This window comes from Vulpes vulpes, chromosome X (genome assembly GCF_048418805.1).
Source record: "Vulpes vulpes isolate BD-2025 chromosome X, VulVul3, whole genome shotgun sequence".
Classification (NCBI taxonomy): domain Eukaryota; kingdom Metazoa; phylum Chordata; class Mammalia; order Carnivora; family Canidae; genus Vulpes; species Vulpes vulpes.
In genome coordinates, this window is record NC_132796.1 from 59,147,211 (window position 1) to 59,168,013 (window position 20,803).

Consider the following 20,803-nt stretch of genomic DNA (forward strand, 5'->3'; position numbering starts at 1 on the left):
TTTCCCTTTGAACAAGTAAAGGGAAGTGGAGAAATAATTTCCTTTCAACCTGGAGTTAACAGGAATTGTATATCTGAGAATGTGCCTGTGTCTTTTTATTTGAGAGTATTATTGGTCTTCTTCATAGAATGATTTAGGGGACTTTCAGAGGTTAAGTCAATGACTTCACTACTCATTGTTTCACAATGTTTTTGGTCTTCCCCTTTTAACAGTTACAAATGTTGGTGGATTTTTATGGTCAACACTAGGTAAGTGTTGTGGATATAGGGTTTGTTAACTTTGGAATTTTTTCTATGGCTTCAGATTTATCTATCAGTTGGGAGTGGGGATTATTTTACATTTGGAGCAATTTAATAAATTCCAGATAAAGTAACGAATTCTAAGAAAAAAATTAGTTTTATAATTTGATAGGATTTTTTCAAGTAAGCTTTATGCCCCATGGGGGCTTGAACTCATGATCCCAAGATCAAGAGTCCCATGATCTACCAACTGAGCCAGGCAGGCACTCCTGGGAGTATGTTGTGGGGGTTTTTTAAATGTATTTTTTATAAGGTTTTATTTATTTGCTCATGAGAAAGAGAGAGGGAGAGAGGGAGAGAGAGAACAAGTAGACTCCATGCTGAGCACAGAGCCCAATGCAGGTCTTAATTCAAGGACCCTGAGATCATGACTGAACTAAATCAAGAGCTGGAGGCTTAACTGAATTAGCCACCCAGGCACCCTTTTGGCAGTATGTTTTTATTTTTATTTTTTTAAATAATAAATTTATTTTTATTGGTGTTCAATTTGCCAACATACAGAATAACACCCAGTGCTCATCCTGTCAAGTGCCCCCCTCAGTGCCTGTCACCCATTCACCCCCACCCCCCGCCCTCCTCCCCTTCCACCACCTCTAGTTCGTTTCCCAGAGTTAGGAGTCTTTATGTTCTGTCTCCCTTTCTGATATCTCCTACCCATTTCTTCTCCCTTCCATTCTATTCCCTTTCACTATTATTTATATTCCCCAAATGAATGAGACCATAAAATGTTTGTCCTTCTCCGATTGACTTATTTCACTCAGCATAATACCCTCCAGTTCCATCCACGTTGATGCAAATGGTGGGTATTTGTCATTTCTAATGGCTGAGTAATATTCCATTGTATACATAAACCACATCTTCTTTTTCTATTCATCTTTCGATGGACACCGAGGCTCCTTCCACAGTTCGGCTATTGTGGACATTGCTGCTAGAAACATCGGGGTGCAGGTGTCCTGGCATTTCATTGCATCTGCATCTTTGGGGTAAATCCCCAGCAGTGCAATTGCTGGGTCGTAGGGCAGGTCTATTTTTAACTCTTTGAGGAACCTCCACACAGTTTTCCAGAGTGGCTGCACCAGTTCACATTCCCACCAACAGTGTAAGAGGTTTCCCTTCTCTCCGCATCCTCTCCAACATTTGTTGTTTCCTGCCTTGTTAACTTTCCCCATTCTCACTGGTGTGAGGTGGTATCTCATTGTGGTTTTGATTTGTATTTCCCTGATGGCAACTGATGCAGAGCATTTTCTCATGTGCGTGTTGGCCATGTCTATGTCTTCCTCTGTGAGATTTCTGTTCATGTCTTTTGCCCATTTCATGATTGGATTGTTTGTTTCTTTGGTGTTAAGTTTAATAAGTTCTTTATAGATCTTGGAAACTAGCCCTTTATCTGATACGTCATTTGCAAATATCTTCTCCCATTCTGTAGGTTGTCTTTGAGTTTTGTTGACTGTGTCCTTTGCTGTGCAAAAGCTTCTTATCTTGATGAAGTCCCAATAGTTCATTTTTGCTTTTGTTTCTTTTGCCTTTGTGGATGTATCTTGCAAGAAGTTACTGTGGCCGAGTTCAAAAAGGGTGTTGCCTGTGTTCTCCTCTAGACAGTATGTTTTTAATGGAAATTTACTCTACAACTCAAGAAATGTATTGCTTGACAATACCTAACAGCCATCCAACTTTCCATCAGTTGCTCTTAAATTAGTAGTATCTTTTATGTACTATTATCAAGATAAAATTTCTTACTTTGGATGACACTTTTCCAAGCACAACACTTCTGGAATCTTACTATAATGCAGTAAGTCAACAGTTTCATCTTTTTAAGGTTGTTTTAGGAAGAATTTTACAGTGTCTGAGTGGTCCCTCAAACATTTTCTGGGTATACTTAACAGCCCATCTTGTTTTCAGAGCCCCAGGAAGTGAGGAAAGTTACTAGGCTTTTTGAATGTTCAGATGTCAGCCCAGCACTTTATAGACCAATAGTCCTCTCATGAATACCGAGGGACTACATTATTTGCTTTAAGCACCTCTTTATCACTCTCCTGTGCAATTTCTATTGATATTAATAGCTGCTTATCAAAAAGTTACATTGAATTATGCAGATAAAATATTCTTAAGTTTGATTCCAGAGTCTAGCTCTTCATCTGCATACTCTATCATACTGCTCTGGAAAGACTGCCCTGTGTTGTGATTAGTGCACTATGATGTAATTCATTGCTGTTAGTAACTTGAAAACAAGGGTTCTTCGTGTATATTTAAAATAGCATCTGCCATTCCTTGAGAGCTTATTTTCATTTATTTATAGAATGCCTGCTATAGGTAAAATATGATAATGGGCACTGGATAAAACCATGAGCAAAATAGACAAGGTTCCAGACATAAAAGTGCTTATAATTTACAATCTAGGCTGCTTTGTGACAGGCAATGCGAGAGTTACATTGCTTCTCTTATCTATAATTTTCTCTGTAATCATTATGGTATGTGAGTGCTGTTACTTTCAACTAATAAATGAAGCATTTGAGACCCATAGAGGGTAATTAATTTGCTCAATCACACAGATAATAAGTGAAAGATATAAATACAAACCCAGTCAGTCATGTTCTGTATTAATTTTCTATGCTGTAAACAAAGTACTATAAATTTAGTGGCTTAAAACAATACAATGCACATTTATTATATCACAGTGTCGGTGGCTCAAGAAATCTGTAATAGATTAGCTGGGTTCTCTACAAGGCTGTAATGGAGGTGTGCACCAGGAGTGGCTTGTCATTTAGAGGATCCGTTATGGAAGAATCCACTTTCAAGCTCATATGGTTGTTGCCAGAATTCATTTCCTTGAGGCTGTACTAATCATGGAAGTTTGCTTTTTAATTTCCAAAAAAGGAGAGAAAAACTCTAGTGTGGGTCAGCTAGAAAGATAAAGCCTTATAACATCATCAGTAAAGATATATCCCATCACCTTTGCCATATTCTATTAGCTGGAAGCAAATAACAAATTATTTCCACATTCCAGAGGAAGAGATTATACAAGGAAGCAATACTATGAGGCAAGGATCATGGGAAGGGGTCCCATGAGAGTGTGTTCACCACAGGTCTGATGATCTATGGTCTGTGCACAGTACTATGCTGACTCTATTAAGAGCTTAACATACATAAATTGGTATTTGAAATATTCTTAAAAATGTGTAAAGCAAAATAACATCACTAAAGAAGTTTGGTAGTGGAAGAGAGCACCTGGGTGAATCAGTCAGTTAAGCATCTAATTTGTGATTTCCACTCAGGTTATGATCTCAGGGTCTTGATCAAGTTCCACCTTGGGCTCTGTGCTGGGGATGGAGCCTGCTTAAGATTCTCTCTCTCTTTCTCCCTTTTCCCCTTCCCCCCATTGCACACTCGAGCTCCTCTTAAAAAAAAAGTTTGGTGGGGCATCTCCATAGTCTTATGATCTTAACACTACTCAATTAGTCTCCTGAGTAAGGTGCTAACAGGTAGCACTCCTGCTATCAATATAAGTACTCAAAATAATTGTGTTTGAACTCCTGTCTTATCTTTTTTAAAAAATATTTTATTTATTTATTCATGAGAGACAGAGAGAGAGAGAGAGAGAGAGAGAGAGAGAGAGAGAGGCAGAGACATAGGCAGAGGAAGAAGCAGGCTCCATGCAGGAAGCCTGATGTGGGACTTGATCCAGGGGCTCCAGGATAATGCCATGAGTGGAAGGCTGGCACTCAACCGCTAAACCATCCAGTTGTCCCACCTGTCTTATCTTTAAAAAGAGTTTTCCTTTTTATAAGTTGCTTCATAGCAAATACTATGCTAGACACAGTAAATACTTCTCTAGACTTTCTTCTTCACTCTTTTTATCATTTTTTTTTTTGCTACATAATCATACTGTGGTCAGTTTCAATTGTACTCAGCAATATTTCAAATGACCACACACCTGTTTACTTAACCAAGCCCAAATGGTTGGATGCAGGCCACTTTCAATCCTGAACTGCTAGAAAATGAAACAAATAAATAACAACAGCAAAAACATACCAAAATATCGCATAACCTCTTTAGGCACAGTTTATACCCTCTTTGGTTTATTTACTTAAACTAGCAATCTAGAAGTGAGATTACTGTATCAATGAACTTGAATGTTTCCATGGCTCTTGATGCACACTCTCAAAATGCTCCTAATTTTGTTTGACTTTGACTGAATTAACCAGGCTTCAAAATTGCAAAGGCATATAATTATTCTGATTGAAACTCTATGATCCCTGGAAAGAAAGGGACTTAATTGTTCTTAATTATGGGGTTTTGGTAGTGAGAAGTAGGGGAAATTCTCTCTTTATGGCCACGGACCAGATCTCAGGATGTTGTTCCATCCTGGAGTTCAAGTGAGGAACAGAATCCCCTCAGGACCTATCCTTAGTACCAAAGGATGTTACTTATATAGATACTTTTTTCTTGGTCATAGTGTAAGACAGTGCCTTCCCTACAATAGGGCAGAAGCTATTAACATGAAATACTTGAAAAATCTATATTTTCTTCTGTACAGGGGCAGATTTTACTAATTTATTTATTCACATGCCATACACTATTGTTGAATGTGTCCATGTTAGCACATTTCATAGTAGCCTTTATTAGAATTGAAAAGGAAAAGAATAAAAAGGCAGAGCTGGAGAGGCGAAGCAAGATGGAAGAGTAGGATCCCCAAGTCACCTATCCCCACCAAATTACCTAAATAACCTTCAAATCATCCTGAAAACCTAAATCTTTGAGATTTAAAGAGAGAACAGTAGGAATGCTACACTGAGAAGAGTTCACACTTCTATCAAGGTAGGAAGACGGGGGAAAAAAAATAAAGAAACAAAAGGCATCCAAGGGGGAGGGGCCCTGCACCGAGCCCGGCTAAGGCCGGGTCGAGTGCCCTCAGGACAGGAAAGCCTCAGGAAAACCCCATCCAAGAGAAGCAGGGGCTTCACCAATCTTCCCGGACTGAAAAGCCATCGCAGGGAGTTGGAGCAGGATCCCAAGAGGGGCGGGGATGCCCTCAAGCTCCTGGGGACACTAACAGAGTACCAGCACCCCAGGAGAGCGCATGACAACCCACGGCAGAGATCCCTAAATGGCTGCAGCGCGCACCTCTGGACCCGGGAGAAGCTTGGAGGAAGCTTAGGCGGTGGCTCCGTGGGGAGGGAGCTGCGCAGCCCCGGGAGCAGCTCGGGGGTGGCTCAGGCAAAGGCTCCGGGAGGACCTCGGGGGCGGCTCGGGCAGAGGGTACGCACAGAGGGAGCTGCGCGGCCGGGAGCGATTCCAACAGCTGCAGGCCCAAGAGCACAGGGCACCGGAGAAACAGCCCAAAATCCTGTGCTCCACCCGGGACAGGCAGAAGCCAGGAGGGCCCAGAACAGGAAGCACGCTCCAGCCTCAGGGCAGCCCCGAGCTGAGCAGATCAGCGGTCCCACCCCCAGAGCATCCAGGCCCCTGCAGACTGAGAGCTGCAGTAGCTACTGCTGGAGCTGAATCCAGGGCTAGAGAGCTGGCCACTGCTACTGTTATTGTTCCTCCTGGGTCCTCACAGGATAAACAACCCCCAGTGAGCTTCACACTGGCCTCACAGGATAAACAGGTTAAACAACATTAACTGAGCCCTGCACCAGGCAGGGGGCTGAGCAGCTCCCCCAAGTGCTAACACCTGAAAATCAGCACAGTAGGCCCTTCCCCCAGAAGACCAGCTAGAGGGACAGAGGAAAAACAAATTACTGACTAAGCAGCACTGGAAAGTTCCAGGGGAAGTCCAGGGGATTTACAGTACACAAAATCAGAGGATAATACCCATTGTTTTTTATTTTTTGATTTCTGTTTGCTTCCCCCCGCCTTTTTTTTCTTTTCTTCTCTTCTCTTTTTTTTCCTTCTTTTTTTCTTTTCTTTTTCTTTTCTTCTTTCTCTTCTCTCTTTTTCACCTTTTCCCAATACAACTTGTTTTTGGCCACTCTGCACTGAGCAAAATGGAAAGAAAACCTCACGTCAAAAGAAAGAATCAGAAACAGTACTCTCTCCCACAGAGTTACAAAATTTGGATTACAATTTAATTTGAGAAAGCCAATTCAGAAGCACTATTATAAAACTACTGGTGGCTCGGGAAAAAGCATAAGGACACAAGAGACTTCATGACTGCAGAATTTAGATCTAATCAGGCAGAAATTAAAAATCAATTAAATGAGATGCAATCCAAACTAGAGGTCCAAAAGACAAGGGTTAATGAGGTAGAAGAACGAGAGAGTGACATAGAAGACAAGTTGATGGCAAACAGGGAAACTGAGGAAAAAAAGAGACAAACCAAAGATCATGAGGAGAGATTAAGGGAAATAAATAACCATCCTCAGAGGGAAAAATCTACGTTTAATTGGGGTTCCTGAGGGCGCCAAAAAGTACAGAGGTCCAGAATATGTAACTGAACAAATCATAGCTGATAACTTCCCTAATTTGAGGAGGGAAACAGGCATTCAGATCCAGGAAATAGAGAGAGCCCCCCTAAAATCAATAAAAACAGCTCAACACCTCAACATTTAAAGTGAAGCTTGCAAATTGCAAAGATAAAGAGAAGATCCTTAAAGCAGCAAGAGACAAGAAAATTCTAACTTTTATGGGGAGAAATATTAGATTAAGAGCAGACCTCTCCACAGAGACCAGGCAGGCCAGAAAGGGCTCGCAGGATATATTCAGGGTCCTAAATGAGAAGAACATGCAGCCATGAATACTTTATCCAGCAAGGCTCTCATTCAGAATAGAAGGAGAGATAAAGAGCTTCCAAGACAGGGAGGAACTGAAAAATTTATGAACAGCAAACCAGCTCTGCAAGAAATTTTAAGGGGGACTCTTAATATTCCTCTTTAAGAGGAAGTCCAATGGAACAATCCATAAAAACGGGGACTGAATAGGTATCATGATGACACTAAATTCATATCTTTCAATAGTAACTCTGAATGTGAATGGGCTTACTGACCCCATCAAAAGGAGCAGGGTTTCAGACTGGATAAAAGAGCAAGACCCATCCATCTGGAGTCTAAAGGGGCTCATTTTAGACATAAGGACACCTACAGCCTGAAAATAAAAGGTTGGAGAACCATTTACCATTCCAATGGTCCTCAAAAGAAAGCAGGGGTAGCCATCCCTATATCAGATAAACTAAAGTTTGCCTCGAAGACTGTAGTGAGAGATGAAGAGGGACACTATATCATACTTAAAGGATCTATCCAAGAAGTGGACATAAAAATCAATATATATATTATATGCCCCGAATGTGGGATCAGCCAAATATATCATTCAAATAATAACCAAAGTTAAGACATACTTAGATAATAATACACGTACTTGGTGACTTCAATGTAGCACTTTCTACGATTGATAGGTATTCTAAGCACAACATCCCCAAAGAAACAAGAGCTTTAAATGATACACTGGACCAGAAGGATTTCACAGATATATACAAAACTTTACATCCAAACCCAACTGAATACACATTCTTCTCAAGGGCACATGGCACTTTCTCCAGAATAGATCACATTCTGTGTCACAAATCAGGTCTTAACTGATACCAAAATATTGGGATCATCCTCTGCATATTCTCAGACCATAATGCTTTGAATTTAGAACTAAATCACATGAAGAAATTTGGAAGGAATTCAAACACGTGGAGGTTAAAAACCATCCTGCTAAAATGAAAGGGTCAACCAGGAAATTAGATAAGAATTTAAAAGATTCTTGGAAACTAATGAGAATGAAATTACAACCATTCAAAAACTTTGGTATACAGCAAAAGCAGTCCTGAGGGGGAAATACATTGCAATACAAGCATCCATCCAAAAACTGGAAAGAACTCAAATACAAATGCTAACCTTACACCTAAAGGAGCTAGAGAAAAAACAGCAAATAGATCCTACACCCAGAAGAAGAGAGTTAATAAAGATTTGAGCAAAACTCAATGAAATAGAGACCAGAAGAACTGTGGAACAGATCAACAGAACCAGGAGTTGGTTCTTTGAAAGAATTAATAAGATAGATAAACCATTAGCCAGCTTTATTAAAAAAGAAGAGGGAGAAGACTCAAGTTAATATAATCATGAATGAGAAAGGAGAGACAACTACCAACAGCAAGAAAATAAAAACAATTTTAAAAACATTATGAACAGCTATATGCCAATAAATTAGGCAATCTAGAAGAAATGGACACATTTCTGGAAAACAATAAACTACCAAACTGGAACTAGAAGAAATAGAAAACTTGAACAGGCCAATAACCAGGGAGGAAACTGAAGCAGTCATCAAAAACGTCCCAAGACACAAAAGGCCAGGGCCAGATGGCTTCCGTGGGGAATTCTATCAAACGTTTAATGAAACCATACCTATTCTACTAAAGCTGTTTGGAAAGATAGAAAGAGATGGAGTACTTCCAAATTCGTTCTATGAGGCCAGCATCACCTTAATTCCAAAACCAGACAAAGACCCCCACCAAAAAGGAGAATTATAGGCCAATATCCCTGATGAACATGGATGAAAAAATTCTCAACAAGATACTAGCCAAGAGGATACAGCAATGTATTAAGAGATTCTTCACCATGACCAAGTAGGATTTATCCCGGGATGCAAGCCTGGTCAAAACTCATAAAACAATCAATGTGATTCATCATATCAGCAAGAGAAGAAACAAGAACCATATGACCTTCTCAATAGATGCAGAGAAAGCATTTGACAAAATACAGCATCCATTCCTGATCAAAACTCTTCGGAGTGTAGGGATTGAGGTATCATTCCTCAGCATATTAAAAGCCATCTACGAAAAGCTCACAGCAAATATCATTCTCAATCGGGAAGCACTGGGAGCCTTTCCCCTTAGATCAGGAGCAAGACAGGGATGTCCACTCTCACCACTGCTATTCAACATAGTACTGGAAGTCCTACCTCAGCAATCAGACAACAAAAAGAAATAAAAGGCATTCAAATTGGCAAAGAAGAAGTCAAACTCTCCCTCTTCGCAGATGACATGATACTCTACATAGAAAACCCAAAATACTCCACCCCGTAATTGTTAGAACTCATACAGCAATTTGGCAGTGTGGCAGGATAAAAAATCAATGCCCAGAAGTCAGTGGCATTTCTATACACTAAAAATGAGACTGAAGAACGAGACATTAAGGAGTCAATCCCATTGACAATTGCACCCAAAAGCATAAGATACCTAGGAATAAATGTAACCAAAGAGGTAAAGGATCTCTACCCTAAAAACTACAGAGTACTTCTGAAAGAAATTGAGGGAGACACAAAGAGATGGAAAAATATTCCATGCTCACGGACTGGCAGAATTAATATTGTGAAAATGTCAATGTTACCCAGGGCAATTTACACGTTTAATGCAATCCCTATCAAAATACCATGAACTTTCATCAGAGAGTTGGAACAAATTATTTTAATATTTGTGTGGAATCAGAAAAGACCCCGAAGAGCCAGGGAATATTCAAAAAGAAAACCATAAGTGGAGGCATCACAATACCAGATTTCAGGTTGTACTACAAAGCTGTGGTCATCAAGACAGTGTGGTAGTGGCACAAAAACAGACATATAGATCAATGGAACAGAACAGAGAATCCAGAAGTGGACCCTCAATTTATGGTCAACTAATATTTGACAAAGGAGGAAAGACTATCCACTGGAAAAAAGACAGTCTCTTCAATAAATGGTGCTGGGAAAATTGGACTTCCACATGCAGAAGAATGAAACTAGACCACTCTCTTGCACCATAGACAAAGATAAACTCAGAATGGATGAAAGATCTCAATGTGAGACAAGATGCCATCAAAATCCTAGAGGAGAACACAGGCAACACCCTTTTTGAACTTGGCCACATAACTTCTTGCAAGATACATCCATGAAGTCAAGAGAAACAACAGCAAAAATGAACTATTGGGACTTCATCAAGATGAGAAGCTTTTGCACAGCAAAGGATACAGTCAACAAAATTCAAAGACAACCTACAGAATGGGAGAAGATATTTGCAAATGACCTATCTGATAAAGGGCTAGTATCCAAGATCTATAATGAACTTATTAAACTCAGCAGCAAAGAAACAAACCATCCAATCATGAAATGGGCAAAAGACATGAAGAGAAATCTCACAGAGGAAGACATAGACATGACCAACAAGCACATGAAAAAATGCTCCGCATCACTATCCATCAGGGAAATACAAATCAAAACCCACAATGAGATACCACCTCACACCAGTGAGAATGGGGACAATCAACAAGGCAGGAAACTACAAATGTTGGAGAGGATGTGGAGAAAGGGGAACCCTCTTCCACTGTTGGTGGGCATGTGAACTGGTGCAGCCACTCTGGAAAACTGTGTGGTGGATCCTTAAAGAGTTAAAAATAAATCTGCCCTTCGACCCAGCCATTGCCCTGCTGGGGATTTACCCCGAATATGCAGATGCAATGAAATGCTGAGACACCTGCACCCCAATGATTCTAGCTGCAATGGCCACAATAGCCAAACTGTGGAAGGATCCTCGGTGTCCATCGAAAGATGAATGGATAAAGAAGATGTGGTTTATGTATACAATGCAATATTACTCAGCCATTAGAAACGACAAATATGGGATCCCTGCGTGGCGCAGCTGTTTGGCCCCTGCCTTTGGCCCAGGGCGCGATCCTGGAGACCTGGGATTGAATCCCACATAGGGCTCCCGGTGCATGGAGCCTGCTTCTCCCTGTGCCAGTGTCTCTGCCTCTCTCTCTCTCTCTCTATCATAAATAAATAAAAATTAAAAAAAAAAACCCTTAGAAACGAAAAATATCCACCATTTGCTTCGACGTGGATGGAACTGGAGGGTATTATGCTGAGTGAAATAAGTTAATCGGAAAAGGACAAACATATGGTCTCATTCATTTGGAGAATATAAAAAATAGTGAAAGGGAATAAAGGGGAAAGGAGCTAAAAATGGGTGGGAAGTATCAGAAAGGGAGATAGAACTTGAGAGACTCCTAACTCTGGGAAACGAACGAGGGGTCGTGGAATGGGAGGTGGGCGGTGGGTGGGGGGGAATTGGTGAGGGGCACTGAGAGGGGCACTTGATGGGATGAGCACTGGGTGTTATTCTATATGTTGGTAAATTGAACACCAATAAAAAATAAATTTATAAAAATAAAGGAATAAAAAATAAAAAGACAAAGCTAATTTCATACATGGTAGGTAGATTGGTTTGTATTTGTCAGCCAGTTAACACTAATGAGAAGATATTAATTGCTTACTTTTCTTATGATTCAAAACTGATAGTTTGGAGTTGGTGGTTACAGCCTCCCCTCCTTTTTTAAGTAACTGTTGTGAGTTGGAGAATTTAGCTACCATATTTGGTTTTCATATGCCTGCCCTGTGACCTCACATTAGCCTGTTGGAGTATTCCTGTGGTTTTGCTTATCCTTATATGGGAAGGCTTTGTGGAGAATCTGTCTGACCAGAATTAGAAACCCTGTAGCATTTGCAGGAACTGTGGCTTTAGGAAGAAGCCATAGTATTTGTAATTAAGTTTCCATACTGCCAGAATTTGTTTCATAAAGAGATGGTTGGTTGGAGAATATCTTTGCTAATTATAGAATAACCAGAATTTTATACCTCTTCATATACAAAATTTCCTTTATTCTATTATAAGAAAGTTCTCCTAAAGGAGACTGAAATCTGTATAGAAACTCATTGGACTGAATTGATAATGATTTAAGTGTTTAGAGCAGGGAGGTGAAGGCTGGAATAAAGTGGTTTGTTTATTTTTAAATTCTTAGTGCAAAAAGCCTGAATTTTATTTTGGAACATAAAATCCACATATGTTAACCTAGCACAAATATTTAGCTTTGATATTTAATTATAATAGCATGATTTGTTTCAAGGAAATTTTTTATTTTAATGGCATTCCCAAAGCAGCCAGAATAGCTGAAAATATTTGTTGCTATATTTCTCTGTTAGCACTAATTTCCTGTAGCCACCTATGGCACAAGTGACTAACACTTTTGTGGAAGCACTTAGAAATGTACCTAACTTCACACTTTATTTGTCCAAATATATGACAGTTTTAGAAGGAGACATTTGTAATATATAAAGGCAGTGGGATTCATATGAATGACTGCTTCCTCACTGTAACATTTTCTTACCAAGTCTTAAAGTGCCAGAAGGATTTTATTACTTGTGGTATGTTTGTTTCATTATTACAGAACTTCAGAGTGGGAATAAACTGAAGGAGTTATCTAGAAAAATCTACCCTGTGTATAAAAGCTTTAAAACAATCAATGATTTTTCTTGCTCTTATTCTAGGATAAAGTTTAGAATTAAGAATGATACAAAAGAATTATGAACTATATCTGCACTCAAAGAGCCATCATTAAGTTGACAGTGCAATTTAGCACAAGATAACAAGTATGGCAATGCATTATTTTGTTATTCATTATGCTTAGTGTTTAAGTGGTGCTTTTCACTCTGACAGATCAGACAAATGTGCTTTGAAGGAAATTTCTAATTCATTTGAGCATTAGTTTCTTCATCTATGAATCTGGAATGAAAATAATAGCAGTTGCCTCAATATTGTTGTGGAAACCAAATAAGATAAGTATGTGAAAAAACAGTTGCGTAAAGGGCTTAGTATAATGCCTGGCCCATAAGCAACCCTTAATAAATAATAATTACTATATTAGACTTTATAGTTAGATTATATTTTGTGCAATGCAGACAGGGACCTGGTATATATAAAATTATGCAGCAGATTGTTAGCACACCCTAACATGGAGTCTGTATCCTTTTGTTTCTCCTTATTAACCCAGCCTTAATCTGTGCATTTCCATGCAGCAGAAAGACACCAGACTTTGATTAGGGGCTGACGGGATTCCATTGCTTAAATTATCCACTAGTATGGAATTTATAATCTTATAATTTATAAATTCCTTGAGCCTATAAATAATATCTATTTTATTTTAGTTTTACTTGTATTAGGGTAAGAACAATTGCTTGGAGGCCCAGTGTGTACATAGAAACTATACTATTTGTATATAATATTTTTTTATTTCATTATAGGTGACACACAATGTTACATTATTTTCAGGTATACAACATAGTGGTTCACCTTCTCTGTACATTATGCTATGCTAACCATTCTTGATTGAATGGTAGCCCCTAACATTACTTAGGAAGTGGTCCAGCACTGGGATGCCTGGGTGGCTCAGTGGTAAGGCATCTGCCTTTGGCTCAGGCGTCCTGGCGTCCTGGGATAGAGTCCGCTTTGGGCTGCCCACAGGGAGCCTGCTTCTCCCTCTGCCTCTGTCTCTGCCTCTCTCTGTGTGTCTCTCATGAATAAAAAAATAAAATATTTACAAAAAAAAGGAAGAGGTCCAGCACTAATCCTTTTCTAGCAGCAAAGGATCCTAGAGTTGGAATTGAGTATTCTAATCACTTTTGTTTATAATGATGTGAGATTGGTTAAATTGTATACACACTCATTTGGATGACAATAAACACAAAATTATAGTCTGGTAAGTAAAATTTAGTATTAAATTATATAGTAAGAATACATCAAAAAGTGTTATTGATCTTTGTAAGAGATTGTCAATCTTATATAAATTTTAAAAATCAATATAATATAATCATGAAGCTGTATAGGGAAATGTAGTGGAACAAACTTAAGCTCTGGAGTTAGAGATATCTAGGTTTGAATATCAGCCCTGCCACCCACTAGCTTTGTGACTTTGGGTAAATTAACTTAACTTATTCAATATTCTAATCTGTAAAGTGGAGGTAGTAATATCTACCTTATAAGGCTATTATAAATACTAAATGAAATAGCACATATAAAACACTTAACTTGGCTGCTGTCACTTAATTGGCCTTCCATAGATGTTAGTTGTGATTAATTGGTATAAATAATAAGAAGAAAATATCTGTCTCCTAGTCTTGTCTGAACACAACCACAACTTGAAATTCCTATAAGATTGGGAATAGTTACTGAACATCTGCTAATACCACAAAATGTCTCTTTATACTAGATGAACCCATAGCTTCTGTGAGCCCACATAGTCTAAATCTTGTGAAGCTTATGAACTTCAATCCTTCTGACTCTTGTCAAAAAGTACAGATAGAAAAAACTGCCAGATAAGAAAGGGCTGGATAAATGAGGTTATTCAGAACTGATATTTCATTTAGTCAAGAAAAGCCTTTTTTACCTAGAAAATAAACGTGACTGTATTTTCCTTACTATGACCACCTTAAGAAATAGCTATTTCTTAGAAACTACTTTAAATATCTACTATTTCTTCTTTTCACACAAGCTCTATTTTTAAAATTACTTGAACCTTAACATCTGTGTTGACATGATGTGGTAAAAGTACAACTAAAAAGGAGAATAATAACAGTAGATTTTTTTCTTTTGGTGACAGTGAAATAACAAGGCTTAGATTGTGCTCTTTTGCTGCCACATCATGGAATATCAATCAGGAGAATTCCAGGGAGCTAGGGGTAGATGTGGAAGATCAACAAGAAAATTCTTTTTTAAAAAAGATTTTATTTACTTATTCATGAGAGACACAGAGACAGAGAGGCAGAAACACAAGCAGAGAGAGAAGCAGGCTCCATGCAGGGAGCCCAAGGTGGGACTCTATCCCGGAACTTTAGGATCACGCACTGGGCTGAAGGCAGCGCTAAACTGCTGAGCCCCCCGGGCTGCCCAAGAAAATTCTTAATTGTCATCTTGACCCAGATTTGTTGTGGACTTGTTGGCAAAGAGACATGGATTACAAATTTTACATGGCTGATTGTGACCAAAGCATTTTTGAAAATATTGCAAAATAGACAAGATGTAAACAAGTGTCTTGCTGTGGTTGTATCATTATATTAAGCATTATATTAAGCAACAGGAAGAGTGGCTTAAAGACTTATGACAGTATTCACTTAAAATGCATACAGATCTCTAGTTACTGAACAACTACCCAGTGGCAACACAGCACTGGTCCAGCATCAAAAAAACTAACTAGTAATTCAGATATGATTTTCCTTTTGGATGTATTTTGTAAGTAGATTGGCAGATTTAAATGTTATTTGTTCACTCCTCCTACACTCTACTGTTAAATGTTTAGGTACAGAGTAGGCAAATACAGTCTTACTATTTTCCTACAAAATAGAGTGACCCTTTTTAGGGCAGCATTTGAAATAAGCAGAACCAATTGGAGGGAATCTATATATTTGAATTCCTAATTGCAGAAATTGTCTGGGTCACAAATTTTAAGCTGTTTAAAAAGACAAAATACACATCCATACAATTGTTTATTAAATTATAGACTTTAATTATGCATAAACATTTAGTCATAGAAATTGTGAATCATCCATTTAGAAAGTTTCCAAGTTTATTTTGTAATACCGTACCTTCGTTGTTCTAGTGCAATATGTTACAACATTTGTAAGCCTAGTTTTCATAAGCCAGTTATATTGAACTTTACTAAGTATAACATCTTTTCAATAAAATTATAGGTCACATGCAATATAGATATAATATACAGCATTTGTGCTAGCTATTAAGTTTAATCTAAGTAACATCAATAATAGCCATAAGCACTTGCTCTGTCTTCTTATTTCCCTGCACCTATTGGCATTGTCATTCATTTGGACCCTCTCACCATGTTATACATATGGTTGTCTTAGCTTCATATTTATTTATTTATTTTTTTTTTAAATTAATTTTTATTGGTGTTCAATTTACCAACATACAGAAAAACACCCAGTGCTCATCCCGTCAAGTGTCCACCTCAGTGCCCGTCACCCATTTCCCTCCAACACCCGCCCTCCTCCCCCCTTCCACCACCCCTAGTTCGTTTCCCCGAGTTAGGAGTCTTTATGTTCTGTCTCCCTTCCTGATATTTCCCAACATTTCTTCTCCCTTCCTTTATATTCCCTTTCACTATTATTTATATTCCCCAAATGAATGAGAACATACACTGCTTGTCCTTCTCCGATTGTTTCTATCAGCAATGGCCACAATAGCCAAACTGTGGAAGGAGCCTCGGTGTCCATCGAAAGATGAATGGATAAAGAAGATGTGGTTTATGTATACAATGGAATATTACTCAGCGATTAGAAACGACAAATACCCACCATTTGCTTCAACGTGGATGGAACTGGAGGGTATTATGCTGAGTTAGCTTCATATTTAAATACTATGTTGTGTATTGTTTAGTATATTTAATCCTTTTCATTAGATTGTAATCTTGGAAGGGAATCTGCCATCTTTCTTTAGATATTTTAGAGAAACTAATGAAGTTATTAAACACTTAAAAGGCCTCTGAGATATATTGTTGAGTAGCTACTAAATACAGTTTCAAATAAATAAACACAGTTTCAGACAATCATTTTAAATTTTAGTACATCATAATTGGAACCTCTGTCAATGTTCATTCAAGTGTCAGCTGAGAATGTGTGACAGATGTTGATTATAAAGCAAGACAAAACCTCCACCTAGATTAAATGTTTTATGATTTAAAAGTGCCTAGATTGGCACTTTCATTAAAAATACTCTTGTTTTCCCATTTGAAACATGATTACTGAAGTTTTATTGTTTCCTTGGAATTCAGACATTCACATTGGCACCTACTAAAGCAGAAACCATTTCAGTTTCCTTTCTTCAAAAGAAACTTGATTCTTGGCATGACAGACAAACTAACTGAGGCTAGCTGGAGAGCAGCTGTTTCCTCCAGGTGTTAGTTGTTCAGAGGCCCAGATCTGTGTCTTTGGAGGGAAGGATACATTGAATCTCAAACCCTGGCATGTAGCAGAAATAATTTTTCATTCTTGGGTGGAGGTGAAGGGTGTGGTTTGCTCTGAAAAAAAAAAAGATTTAAATTCTTGGACAGTGCTATTTCCTACTTGTAAATGCATTTATGTGCTGAAAAGGATATTAATAACCTTTTAACTTTGAAGTAATTTATTGTTTATTTTCCTGTAGGGAATTTAAATTTTATTCCTTAGTAAACCCTTATGACATCCATTCTTTTTTTTTTTTTTAAATTTTTATTTATTTATGATAGTCACAGAGAGAGAGAGAGAGAGGCAGAGACACAGGCAGAGGGAGAAGCAGGCTCCATGCACCGGGAGCCCGATGTGGGATTCGATCCCGGGTCTCCAGGATCGCGCCCTGGGCCAAAGGCAGGCGCCAAACCGCTGCGCCACCCAGGGATCCCATGACATCCATTCTTAATTGTTCCCCAAATGAAGCTTTCAGTCACATATGTTCTCTGTGTCCCTTCATTTTAAGTTCCATTAAGAAATTAGGAAATTAGCATCAGCAGAACCCCTTTTGTCAGGATGTGTTGCACTGAACATGTGCCTATAGACATATAAGAAAGTCAATAATAACTCTTTAGATATAAAATATTCCATGTTGGAAATAATCATGATATGTGAAAATTTGGACTCACAGATATGATTTAATTAGAAAAAAATACATAACCTGAATATTCAAAGCTGAACATTTGACAGGGCAAAACCTACTTAAAGTATTATTATGGCCCATTCTGTCTAGCTTTGTAGAAATGTAAACACTCCAAGAAGCATGTATACTTATTGTTAGGTACTTCCAGAGCATGGAAGAAATATTTTCAGTCTGGAGCTGATGGTTGAAAGATAAAGATACCAGTGAACATATGCTATAATGCCCAGTGATACTAGGCCTAACCAGCATCTTAACTCAGTAGAGTGTACAATGTTCTCAGCATAGCATTTAATAGTGAGCAAAAGGCCTCAAAGATTCATTTAGGCTCTGTGCCTTTTTACTCTAATATACTGACATGACAAATGACATTTACCCAGGGCCATGTGTAATTCTTAGCATGTGAGCTATAACATTAACTCTTCATTATTCAAAAATATCTGTTAGGGGTGCCGAGGTGGCTCAGTTGTCATGTGTCTGACTCTCGGTTCCAGCTCAGATCATGATCTCAGGGTCCCGAGATTGAGTCTTGTGTTGGCTCTGTGCTCACTCATGCTGTCACTCACACAGGCTTGCTCTTTCCCTAAAATAAAATAAATTGTTTAAAAATATATCCGTTAAGAAATACCCACCATTTGCTTCGACGTGGATGGAACTGGAGGGTATTATGCTGAGTGAAATAAGTCAATCAGAGAGGGACAAACATTATATTGTCTCATTCATTTGGGAAATATAAAAAATAGTGAAAGGGAAAAAGGGGAAAGGAGAGAAAATGAGTGGGAAATATCAGAGAGGGAGACAGAACATGAGAGACTCCTAACTCTGTGAAACGAACAAGGGGTGGTGGAAAGGGAGGTGGGCGGGGGGGTGGGGGTGACTGGGTGATGGGCACTGAGGGGGGCACTTGATGGGATGAGCACTGGGTGTTATGCTATATGTTGGCAAATTGAACTCCAATAAAAAAGCCAAAAAATATATATATCTGTTAAAATGATAAGTGCCTGAAAGTACCATATTTATGTATCATCTTTATAAAAAAACTAAATTTGTAAATATACAAATGGCTGACAAATTACTTGCCACATTTTGAACTAACTGAACACCTATTGTATCATGAAGATTGAAAACAATGATTTAATTGAATCCTCCACTTAGTGCATTAGTCCACTAGATACTCACTCCTGATTACTGATTTTTACATTGATTTTCCTCAAAATTCATAAAAGCCTATATGTTATATTTAGGGGGAAATCTTGACATTATAAACTAATAAGGAAATATATTTCTTGTAATAAAAATATCTTGTTGCAAATTTTGTTGGATTGTGATGCATCTTTAGGGAGTAATTTTTCCTGGGGTTATGTGATGAAAGATAAAGTTGTTTACTCACAATCACAAGCAAGTTAGAAGGACAAAAATACAACCTCTGTGTATGTATGCATGTATGTGTATAATGAGTATAGGGGTACAAATCCAGAGGGAACTTGACTGTATAGGAGTTTGTTGGTGGTGGTGATTTTGTTGATGTTTTGCATTATTATATCCTTTGAGAGAACTGCTTCTGTTGATTTTATATTTCTGATGCTTCTGCCCCAGGTAGCTTTTTAGTGTGACTCCATTAAAAAAAAATTATTGATTGAGCTCTGCAACTCAGAAATGTTAAGTAATAGTTTTAAATTTAAATTAACAGAAATGTTAAGTAATAGTTTTAAATTTAAATTAACATAGATGTGTGAATTAAAGTTCTAAAAAAATTCATAGCAATGGAGAAACCTAACTAAAAAGTCTTAATTTTACTATTTTTAAGCTCTCTCCTACATATGATTAGCAGACAAAAGAAGTGTATTATCTCTATCTGGTAATACAGAAATAATAATAAAAGCTTTGTATTTCAATGTGTTAATCTATAACCCCCCAAAATATTGTTAAAACATCAGGTAGAAATGCTGACATTATATTAGTTCATTCTCTTATTATATTTTGACCAGTTTTGGAAAAGAAAGAATAAGGAAGTGTTTGAGGACAGAAAAAGTGATTGAGACATGACCAAACTTTATCCAATGTCACAGAATGGGAAGGTAAGGATTTCAAATCTTCTATCAAAGAAGTAGCACAAACACATGAAATAGAACCTTAGAAGCCCATGCTAATGGCTCATGAGTGGTACAGGTATATTCCAAACTTCATATACAGGTAGATTTAGCTCATATATTATCCAATTTCTGTTCTAAACAATGAAAATCAAATGTAGAGTAACTCTGACTTATAGCATGGTTAAGGAAAGATTTGTTTCTATTTGTTTTAGAATGCTTATTAGGACAGAAAGTATAAATAGAAAGGAATCTATGTATCAAAGAATCAGCAAACAAATGAAGAGAGCAAGAGAAGAAAGGATCAGAGATAAGTGATAGAAACAACCACAAAACAAGTAACAAAATGGTAATAAATACATTTTTATCAATGATTACTTTGAATTCAAGTGGGCTAAACACTCCAATCAAAATATATAAAGTGACAGAATGGATAAAAAAAGCTCATCAAGAAAACAAAACAAAACAAGCTAAGATCACCACAATCAATTGGGTATTTTTCCCCAGGATTCAATGGTGATCCAGTATTCACAAGTCAATCAACAAGATACATCACATCAATAAGAGAAAATATAGAAACCATATCATCATTTCAATAGATGAAAAAAAGCATTTGTAAAAGTACAATATGCATTCATGATAAAAAAGCTCTCATCAAACTAGGTTTAGAGGCAACATACCTCAAAATACTGAAGTCCATGCATGAAAACACACAGTGAATATCATACTCAATGGCGAAAAATTAAGAGCTTTTTCTCCAAGGTCAGGAATAGGAGAAGGATGTCCACTCTCAACACTTTTGTTCAACATAGTACTGAAAATCCAAACCACAACAATGAGATAACAAAAGAAATGAAAGGAACCTAAATCGGCAAGGAAGAAATAAAACTTTCACTATTTTCAGATGATATACTACATATAGAAAACCCTAA

At 37.8% G+C, this 20,803-nt stretch overlaps 1 protein-coding gene across 1 annotated transcript in view; it reads left to right on the plus strand.

Annotated features, from left to right (window-relative positions):
• Positions 1-20,803, plus strand: part of SH3BGRL (SH3 domain binding glutamate rich protein like) — a 144,715-nt gene that overhangs the window by 92,377 nt on the left and 31,535 nt on the right. The window lies entirely within an intron of this gene.